Below are 7478 nucleotides of genomic sequence, written 5' to 3' on the forward strand. Positions count from 1 at the left end.
TGCTTCTGTTTTTATGCTTGCCTCCTGCCATCTGATTATCTCTAGTGCTTGTTGCCCTCAATATATCTGATTGGAGTCCGTCCTTCCTATAATCCCAGTTGATTCAAGACTTCTCAGAGTCCAGATTTCTCTGTGATTCTTTGATTGTTGGCTCCTGTGAACCTGAGATTCTGGGTGTGTCTGAGTTCTTGGCAGACAAGCTCCTCTGAGAAACTCAAATACTAGGGCAACCCAGCTCCTGTTATCCTGGGATCCTGTTGTCCTAAGATCCTGGGTGTGTTACAGTGTGTGGAAGTGGTATCTTCTTTGAGGACCATGGAGTTGTCTGGTCTGTTTGAAACCAAGGTAAACTTGAACTGATTAAAAGGAACCTGAGCCTCTGGTCAGGAAAGGCTCTGGTGTCCTTGTTCCTGCTGTCACAGGCCTGTCACTATTGGATTGGAGCAGATGTTGTGTTCCACTCAGCAGTGATTCTAAGATTGCTTGGGCAGTCCTCTAGGGACCATGGGGGTGTCCACCGAATCTGTGTGCTAGGTGACCAGGTGCTTGTGAAGACTGGAAGGGATTTGTGCCCCTGGTCAGGCCGGTTCTCTGCTTCCCTAGTGCTTTCTCAGGTCCTGTGCACAATTGGATTGGAACAGAAGTTGTGTTCCACTCACCAGTGATCCTATGATTGTGTGAGCAGTCCTCTAGGGACAGTGGGGGTGTCTGCCCAGTGACCAGATGATGGCGCAGACCAGAAGCCCTCTTTTACATTCTTGAAAGGCAAAAAGGCACAGGTGACTGTCTAATGTAACTGCTGCTTACTTAGCCAATCATATTAAAAACGACCTAACTATCCCTAAAAATCCCCTAGCTGTGCTTAAAGGAGACTGTGAGCTCATCTTGGGGATGCACACTTAAAGTACTTCAAAGAACTGGTGGAGAATCTGAGTTTAACTATAAGGTCAAGGAAACTATCTTTTGCAGGAATGAATGGCCACTGCCACTGATCCAGGCTCAGGGCATGTCAGAGGGGTCATAGCAAGCCCTCCCCTGAGTGGAAGGAGACAGACAGATTGCACCACCATTCTGTTACCCCCGTAGCCACCCCTGTTGAGCAGCACAGAAAATACAGAACTTTTACATTGACATGGCTGGGCTTGGGCTTCTGAGTACCATGACTCCCACCTGGACCAGGATGTAAGACTCGTGTGCCAGTGCAGGCATCAGGAAGAAAGTGCTGCTTGGGCTCCTCAAAAGCTGGCTTTTTCAGAAGGCAGAGAGGGGCAGCCATTGCCTCAGGAGTGAAGATGGCTCACTGTGGCTTGGATCCTGGGGCAGGGATGCCTGTGTCTCCTGCACCCAGCAGGGCATAGAGGCAGGAAGATAATAGATACCTACATTCCAGTTTCCATCAGTGACTTATGTAACTGGAAAGTGCAGAATCAAAAGTTCTCAGAGAAACACTCTACCCTAATAAAACTATGACATTCTGTAATGATTACTTATGACCCCGTGACCCCACATAGGATGATTGCCAACAACTTTTGCAGGTGCACTTCACAAGTGAGAAGCAGGAGCACATGACTGCTACAGCCTGGAAATTGGTTTCTGGAGCAAGCTGCTAGCCTACAACAATTCTATCTGTTATTGATGAGGTCTTTCTTTTGACTTGTTGGGACTAGGACACTAAAAGCCCTCCAGGTGAGGAGAGGCTAAAGGCCTACCACCAGATTCTAATGAGAGGGTCTCCAAGAGGTTGCCTGAAAGACCAATAAATTTATATAAGTTAGGAAAAGTTAAGCAGGGTAAAGAGGAGAGACCAAAGGCATTTCTTGAGGGGTTACTGGAAGCCTAGAACATCTACATGCCTCATGACCTGGAGATAAGTAAAAGACAGTCTGCTGTGAATCTAGCCTTTGTTGACAAGGTGGTGTCGGACATAGCTGAAAATTTCAGTGGCTGAAATGATTACAAAGTTAAGGAATGGTTGAACTTACAGCAATACCTGAAATAGTCTATAACAATAGATAGGCTGTAGAGGGCTTGGCAAGTGTTACTAGCATCCACCAGGAAAGAGAGAGAGAGACCAGATACCTGAGAGCTGAATAATATAGCAAATGGAAGAGGATGGGGAAGTAAGCCCTCTCAAGAAAGGAGAGAGGGCCTTGTCTTCAAAATACCAATGTTCCTATTCTAAAGAAATTGAACTTCAGAACAAATGTCCCAAAAGGCTAAAAGAAAAAGAGTCTAGAGTTCTGGAAATTAAAGATAAATTAAGTGACTGAAGGCATCAGGATTCATGAGCCATGGGTAACCCTAAAAGTCTAGGGGAAGCTAATAGACTTCCTGATAGACACGAGAACACAACATTCAATCTTGAAACAACCTATGGGACCCCTTCCCAATGAGATAACATGGCTTCTGGGTTGAGATCTGCTGACTAAAATGGGAGCACAAATCCACTTTGTACTTGAGAGAATGTAGGTTCTGTATGACTAGGTTCCTTACACCCTGATATAGAGGCCTCTTGTGAGGCTATGCCAGTATCTGACAAACACAGAAGTGGATGCTCACAGTCAGCTATTGGATGGATCACATGGCCCCCAATGGAGGAGCTAGAGAAATTACCCAAGGAGCTTAAGGAGTCTGCAACCCTATAGGTGGAACAACAATATGAACGAATCAGTAGCCCCAGAGCTCATGTCTCTAGCTGCATATGTAGCAGAAGATGGCATATTCGGCCATCATTGGGAAGAGAGGCCCCTTGGTCTTGCAAACTTTATATGCCCCATAGAGGGGAACACCAGGGGCAAGAAGTGGGAGTGAGTGGGCAGGGTAGCAGGGCAGGGGGAGGGTATAGGAGACATTCAGGATAGCATTTGAAATGTAAATGAAGAAAATATCTAATAAAATAATAAAAAAAGAAAAGGTCCCTTACACATTTTGACTATGGTACTAGAAGTAGAATATCAGCTTTATGCCACATCTTCTCCAAATTAATAAAGACCCATATCTGGAGAGGTTATAGGAAAAGATTCCAGGTGTACTGGTGGAGAAAAATCCCAGGGGAATAACAAAAAATACCAAGCCTCAATCCTGGTGCAATGAAAGGACAATGCCAGCCTTGCCAGAGTCTGCCAGTACCCCATGCCCTGAGAAGCAAAATTTGGAAGCATGTCACACATAAGGATGCCACACATAATGTCAACTCTGGGAACAAGGGCTACTAGTCCCTTGACAGTCAGCCTGGAACACTTCTCTCCTGCCAGTAAGAAAGTCCCATTGTACTGTTCTAAACAGGATGTAAGCAAAGTCAACAAAATGGTAGAAGATATTCATCTTACAGTGCCTAGCCTTTACATCTTGCTGAGTAGCCTGCCACCCAAATGAGACCTCTGCATCATATTGGACCACAAGAATGCCTTCTTAAGCTTGCCACTAGCTCCAGCTTGCCAACCCATGTTTGCCTTCAATTGGAGGACTCAGAGTGTGGGCTTAATGGATAGCCAAGTTGGACTAGATTGCTACAAGCATTCAAGTACTCACCCACCATCTTTAATAAGACACTTCATGAAGACCTGGGTGAGTACCAGCAGGCCCACTCCCATATAATACTGTTGCAGTATGTTGAAGTCCTCCTCATAGCTAGCTCAGATGAAGACACTGTCCATTTGGTAACTACCACCTTGTTCAGAGAACTGGGCCAGATAGAGGTCCATAAAAAAGGCTCAGTTCTACCAAAATGAGGTAACTTAACTTAGGTACAACCCAAGGAATGACAACTCCTGCTGTTTCAGACTCAGAAAGAGATGATCCTCAACATTTCCATTTCCCAGACTCGGTTTCAAATTCATGAGTTCATGGGCTCAGCAGAGTTCTGCAGACTCTGTATGCTAGGATTTTATGAAGATTGCTATGCCCCTCTATGAGGCCACTGGGGAGTGGTGATAGGAAAATACATTAAATCGACTCTTTAAATGGACAAACCTTCCATGGACTTCAGGAAACCACCACTGTAGTAGCCAAGAAGCTGCGAGAAGATCTCATCCCCAGGTATGGGCTACCCTCACTATTGGAATCTGATAATGGACCTGCCTTTATATGTCAGATAACAAAGTCACTTGTTAAAATTATGGGAACAGATTGTAACCTTCATTATGCATACCGTCCCCAGAGCTCGGGATACACAAAAAGAATGAATTAGACCCTAAAATAGACCTTAACTAAATTAAGTGTGAAAACTGGCTGCCTCTCTTTCCTTATTCCCTTCACAAAGCCTAAATACCACTTACACTTTAGGTCTGACCCTTTATGACCCACATCCCTTCTACCTTACCTTCAATCTGAAGTTCTTGAAGAACATGACCATCAAAAGTTTTCTGAGTAGTGCATACTTTCCAATGGTAGAAAAACAAATGTGTTCAAACATCCATCACATCTATGAGTCTGTTTCCCCTCTTAATCCACATTGATTTAAACCAGATGATGTGGTCTGGATTAAGTGACATAATCACAAGACCCTGGACCCCCAGTGTAAAAGTCCTCACATGGTGTTCCTTACAATGCCCATGTTTGTAAAGTTCAACAAAATAAAAATTTGGATTCATTACTCTCAAGTCAAATTTGCAGGATAAGAAATTACCTAACAACTGTGCCATTGATGGGAGAGAGTACCATATCCCCCCAGAGGTGTCAGGATAGAGACTCCTATGACACCCTCAAGATACCCTAAAGCTAAGACTCTACAAATCCTGACCTTGTTGACCCTAGCTCACACTCACGAAAATCCACCATGATCCACTTAATATCACTTGGGTAATCACCAAGTGTGACTGCTACAGGACCCACAGTTCACTCTACTTTTCACCCAGATCCTAAGCCAAACTCATAGATTCTGTGTGCCCAAGACCAGCCTCAACCTGACAGAGGGTCCTGAGGAAGGGGTGAATGGAAGTGGTAAATGAATGACTCTGAGTAACTGATGGATGCAAACTGATAACTCTGCAGTCTGCTTGAGATAGCTCTCTCTTGCAGACCAAAGCCCAGTCTTTTCTCGATACTTCCTTAGAGATTTGTACGTCAGTTTAATAATTTACCCTAGATTCTTTTTTGTTTATCGAATGAATCAGCATTTTATGACCTTAGCCTCTGGACACTTAGAAATTGAAATGCAGAGCACACTCAAGGCACATGAACCAGATATCAAGTACATTTTTTAAAACATAGCAAATTCTATGTAGTTTACTGAATATAGTACTTGTAGTTGCCATGTCTAGACATAGAGGTTATTTTGCTTGTTTGTTTGTTTGTTTGTATTTCTGTTAATTATTTTACTTATTTACATCATAAATGTTGCCACCTCTCCAGAACCCCTTCAAAGTGCTCTTCCCCCCTGCTCTTTGTCTCTGAGAGGGTGTCACTCTGGTCATACCCCTGCCCTTGGTCATCAAGTCTCCACAGGATTAGGTGCATCCTCTCCTACTGAGGCTAGAAAAAGCAGCTCAGCTAGAAGACCATCTCCCATAGACAGGTAACAGCTTTTGAGATAGCCCAACTCTAGTGGTTTGGTACACACATAAAGATCAAGCTGCATATCTGCTACATATGTGGGGGTAGGTCCAGATCATGTATGTTCTTTAGTTTGTGGTTCAGTCACTGAGAGTCCCAGGATTAATTGACTCTGTTCGTCTTCCTGTGGAGTTCCTATCCTTAAGTTACTCTTCAGAGTATTGTATCACACAAATAATCAACTAAAACAATCGCTGAAAAAAATACTGTTCTAAAGGCAAACAGGAGAAGACTGGCTTCCTCTGGCAGCTAGAATGATATTCTCAAATCCCATTCTCACAGTGACATACTGCAAAAGGACCACACCAGCTCCATTAAGGTCACACCTCCTAATAGTGCCCCTCCCTGAGACAAGCATATTCAAACCATCACAATCCAGTTCCAGATCCCCATCGGCTTGTTAAAATACATGAGTCTATGAGGGCTATAGCTAGCTATAGAATAAGGCAAAGAACATTTAGTCCAACTTCAAAGGTCTCCATACTCTATAGAAGTCATAACAGTGTTAAAAGTCCAAATGTCAAAGTCTTCTCTGATATTCATGTAATCTCTTACTGGTAATCCTCTCTAAAATAAAAATTAAAAAGCAGATTATATATCTCCAATATCACAAAATATATATTACCATTCTAAAATGACATAGTGAAAAAATAGTGGACCAAAGCAAGATCAAAAATCAGTAGGGAAAACTCCAAACTCTGCATCTCCTTGTCTGAGTTAGAGGGGTTCTTTATATATGCAACTCTTTTCATCTTTTTTGACTGCATCTTTTCTCAGAAGATATTCCAGGTCTTGGACATATCTAACATCTTGAAATATCCAAGGCAACATAAAATTTACATGTTCTTTTTCCAAAGTGTGGGAGCCACACATGAGTTTTGTGGTCTTCCAAAGGTCTTCGGTCACAGCTCCAGCTCTGTGCTCTGTAGTATTCCAAGATCTGCTTAAGGTCACTCTATTGTTGCCACTATTCATAGTGAACATCCAATGGTACTGGCAACTCTAGTATGCTAGGGTCTCCTGCTGCAACTAGGCTATACCCTCTCACAGGCTCCTTTGATGGTGCCAACCCTCAACTTTGAATGACCCCTTTAGTCTTGGGCCATCAATTGCAACTGAGATACACCTTCACCAATGGTTTTCTTTGGCCTCTCACAGTGATGAGCCTCAGCAACACTCCATGACCCCTTCATGACTTCAAAGTTGGAACCACATGGGTGAATCATACACATCACCCAGGCCAGCTGCACACAAGGTACAATCTTGGCTATCTCTAGAGTACAGCTTCTTTGTGCTCTCAGAAAACACTTCAAGAGGATTTCTCTTTAGTGATGCTGGTCTCTTCTTAATCACAACTGAATTTTTAGCTAAAACTAACAACCATCAATTGTTTGAGTAGTCCCTTTTATTCTTGACTCTAAAGTCAGCACCACATGGCTAAAAGTACCAAAGTCTGCTGCTTGTTGTAGCTTGAATACAGCCTGCTTTTTCTTTTACATCCTGCATTGCCTAAGTTTGGTAAGGCCTAGAACTTGCTCTATAAACTGTTCAGGAACTCAGAGATCTGTACAGCTGTCCTCTGTATGCTGGGATTCAAAACATGTATCACAACACAGGAACTTTAGCCTTTCTCCACATGGAATTTTCTCTGTTCTAGACTGGTCTTGAACTAGGAGATCTTCTTGCCTTTGTCTCTGGGGATTAAAAGCATGTACTACTGTGCATGCACTTAAGCTTTTTATGGCCATTATGCCTCAAGATTTGGATCAAAATGTAGCCTCTATTTCTAAATTGTAGTTCATTTCAAATTAAAAATCCAAATGGAAGCAATAACCAGGTAGTAATGCCTAACATGAAATAAGTATTCTTGTTCAACTGCAACTGCATAAACAATAAGCTTAGCTGGGTGTCATCTTGCCCAAAGG

Source organism: Mus pahari, chromosome 3 (genome assembly GCF_900095145.1).
Source record: "Mus pahari chromosome 3, PAHARI_EIJ_v1.1, whole genome shotgun sequence".
In the NCBI taxonomy this organism is placed as follows: Eukaryota; Metazoa; Chordata; class Mammalia; order Rodentia; family Muridae; genus Mus; species Mus pahari.